This window comes from Bos indicus, chromosome 26 (assembly GCF_029378745.1).
Source record: "Bos indicus isolate NIAB-ARS_2022 breed Sahiwal x Tharparkar chromosome 26, NIAB-ARS_B.indTharparkar_mat_pri_1.0, whole genome shotgun sequence".
In the NCBI taxonomy this organism is placed as follows: Eukaryota; Metazoa; Chordata; class Mammalia; order Artiodactyla; family Bovidae; genus Bos; species Bos indicus.
This window is the reverse complement of record NC_091785.1, coordinates 9,774,209-9,777,773: the sequence shown is the minus strand read 5'-3', so window position 1 is coordinate 9,777,773 and position 3,565 is coordinate 9,774,209. Positions and strand designations below refer to the sequence as shown.

The 3,565-nt window shown below is 41.5% G+C and overlaps 1 non-coding gene across 1 annotated transcript; it reads right to left on the bottom strand.

Annotated features, from left to right (window-relative positions):
* Positions 1-477: 477 nt before the first annotated feature.
* Positions 478-549, bottom strand: TRNAS-GGA (transfer RNA serine (anticodon GGA)). The gene has a single exon. It is a non-coding gene; the product is annotated as a tRNA-Ser (tRNA).
* Between the last annotated feature and the right edge of the window lie 3,016 nt (positions 550-3,565).

The window sequence follows — 3,565 nt, the reverse complement described above, 5'->3', positions numbered from 1 at the left end:
GCCCCAGGAAGGCATTTTTCAGTTTATTGCTCTACTGCCCTCACCAATAAACTGGGAAGAAAACTACTAACCTAACTCCTGGGGTGGTTACAAATATTTTCTATTAAAGACAACCAAAAAAAAAAAAATATATATATATATATTACTGATGGGAATGTAAAATGGTATAGCCACTTTGGAAAAACACCTTGGTAGGTTCTTGCAAAATTAAAAAGTAGAATTACCATATAACCCAATAGATCCACTCCTAGATATATACCCAAGAGAAGTGAAAATATTCATTCATACAAGTTATAAACCAATGTTCATATCAACATTATTCATAATAACCAAAAAGTATGAGTGAGTGAGTAAAGTTGCTCAGTCGCGTCCGACTCTTTGAGACCCCATGGACTGTAGCCTACCAGGCTCCTCCTTCCATGGGATTCTCCAGGCAAGAGTACTGGAGTGGGTCGCCATTTCCTTCTCCAGGGGATCTTCCCAACCCAGGGATCGAACCCAGGTCTCCTGCATTCCAGGCAGATGCTTTAACCTCTGAGCCACCAGGGAAGTCCCACCAAAAAGTATAAATGACCCCAAAGTCCATCAGATGGTTAATGGATGAAGATAATATGGCATATCCATATAACATATAATGAAATGTCATTTGGCAATGAAAAATGAAGTGCTGCTATTAGCTACCATATGGATGAACCTTGAAAACATTATGCTAAGTGAAAAAAGCCGGACACAACAGACCACACACAGTATGACTTCATAATATGAAACGTCCAGAATGGACTAATCCATAAAGACAAAAAATAGATCGGTGGTTGACAAGGGATGAAGGGGTGGGGTTCAAATCTGCTAGTATGTATGGGGTTTCCTTTTAGGGTGATGAAAATATTCTAGAATTAGATAGTTTTGATAATTATACAACATAATGACTATACTAAAAACCACCAAAGTGCACAATTTAAAACAGTTGACTTTTATGTTATATGAATTATATCTCAATGTAAAAAAAAAATACAAGTATAAAAGGCTACAAGAAATGGGAAAATTAGGAGCAATGAGTGGAATTATATTTTCTCAAATCAGACTTAAAGAAATTAGGTTTCAGTTATGTTTCCTGTGCTTTAAAGAAAGCCCTCATCTGCCAGGGCTATTTATTTGAATTTGTGTCAGTAAATGTGTTCCTCTCACAGCAGCTGGTAGATAATAGGCACTCAATAAATGGTGGATAGATGAACATCTATGAGAACCCCACATTCCTCACATTTCCTAATAGACAAGATTTTTAAAAATATGTAAATGGTGGGACATAGAGGAAATCCTGGCAGACTTTGTTCCCCAGATCAGAAGGAATCAGTATAGTGGCCCAGCTCAGCACCAAACAAGCAACAGAATCCTTGACCAGAGCGTTCTTGAGACAGCTGCTATGGTTAAGTCGCTTCAGTCGTGTCTGACTCTGTGCAACCCCATAGATGGCAGCCCACCAGGCTCCCCCGTCTCTGGGATTCTCCAGGCAAGAACACTGGAGTGGGTTGCCATTTCCTTCTCCAATGCATGAAAGTGAAAAGTGAAGTCGCTCAGTCGTGTCTGATTCTTTGTGACTCCATGGACCGCAGCCTACCAGGCTCCTCCATCCATGGGATTGTCCAGACAAGAGTACTGGAGTGGGTTGCCATTGCGTTCTCCGTCTTGAGGCTAAAGAAGACCAAGAAACTTTTACTCAATGAATGAAGCTTGATCAGGAATTCCCAAATTTTTAGATGCATTTCAGTTACAACAAGAAAAATCTTAAAATAAAGCTCCCCAAATAAAATTTACTAGACTTCCTTACATAGTTATTCTCTATATAACATATTTAGGTAAAGAAGAGAATAGTATAGAGCAGGTTAATTCTAGCCAGGAATAGAAACCAAAAGGATTTGGCAAAACGATATTGAAAAGACTCAATCAGCTGAGACTGGCTGAACCCCCATGAATAGTTCCAATGGCCCAGTGAATTGTATTTCTAATGGATAGCTGAGCTGGGACTTCATAACACATACAAACTGAATTCTTGATTTAAAAAGGAAGAAACCAAGAACCAGGGACATAATGAAACCAATCTGAGACCACCCTGCTGGTTAGGATCTGAGTTAAACCTAGAACCCAGACTTTTCTACTTCTGATTTTGTCTTTTCCTACTGCTGGAATTCTATACATCATGTTGTTCTCAAACCACATGGAACACACTGAGAAAATTTTGGAATTTTAATGCGGTGAAGGTGACCATAATGGGTTTCCTCCAGATTCACAAATTTTATAAATATTGTAAGTGAAGGTTTGGCCCAGGTTTAAAAGAAAAAAATATTTCCTACTTGCCTGTAAGCTTCTCACAGTGGAATGGATGCTTGGAACTATTTAAAAAGTTGCCATTCTTCCCATAAATTTAGGTACCCCCTTCAGGTGGGCAAATTCATCCCGGGCACACAACTTCAGTGAATGCCACTCATTCTTCAAGTTGGTGAGAGGGTGGGAAAAAGCCAGCTTTGACTTCAGGCTTTGCCAAGAACAAGTCATATAATTTATAGCAGAACTAAGGAAGGTATAATCTGCAAATTGGCTGTGTATTTATTTTTCTAAGACATAAGTGAAGTGTTCTTGGGAGGTAACACCACATGGCAAAGTATAAGCTCTTTTGGAGGCAGGGGAACTTAAAACACACACACACACACAATTTCATGAGGAGAAACTGTGGAAGCCAACATGGAGGGCAGTGGTTGGTTTTGCCTGCCCAGCACCCATTTGGCCTTCTTTTGACAAAATGCGCTAGTTGAGCTTTGAAGACTATCCACCCCTCTTGTCCCTCTTGGACAGAGCTAAAATTTGCCCCTGACAGTCCTCATCAACTCAAAGGATGGTCCTGCGATTGATACTCAGGATGTCAGAATATTCTATACTCTATAATTGTGATTCAGTCAGGGATGGCCACATGGAAAAGCCAAGTCAACGGGACTCTGTGGCAGACTAAGTAGCTTCAGTCATGTCCGACCGACTCTTTTGTGACCCCCGTAGACTGTAGTTCGCCAGGCTCCTCTGTCCATGGGGATTCTCCAGGCAGGAATACTGGCGTGCATTGCCATTCCCTTCTCCAGGGGATCTTACTGACCCAGGGGTGAAATAGCATCTCTTAGGTCTCCTGCAAGTTCTTTACCATTGGCACCTCCTGGGAGGCCCAATGAGTCTTGACTGCTGAATTTTTAACAACACTTTGGAAAAGAAGGCTCTCTTGCCCCTTATTCAGGAAATCAACCCTGAATATTCACTAGAAGGACTGATGCTGAAGCTCCAATACTTTGGCCACCTGATGCGAAGAACTGATTCATTGGAAAAGACCCTGATGCTGGGAAAGATTGAAGGCAGGAGGAGAATGGGATGACAGAGGATGAGATGGTTGGATGGCATCACTGACACAGTGGACATGAGTTTGAGCAAACTCTAGGAGATGGTGAAGGACAGGGAAGCCTGGCACACTGGCAGTCCGTGGGGTCATTGGACACGTTGAGGGACTGAACAACATGCCACTTAAATCGCC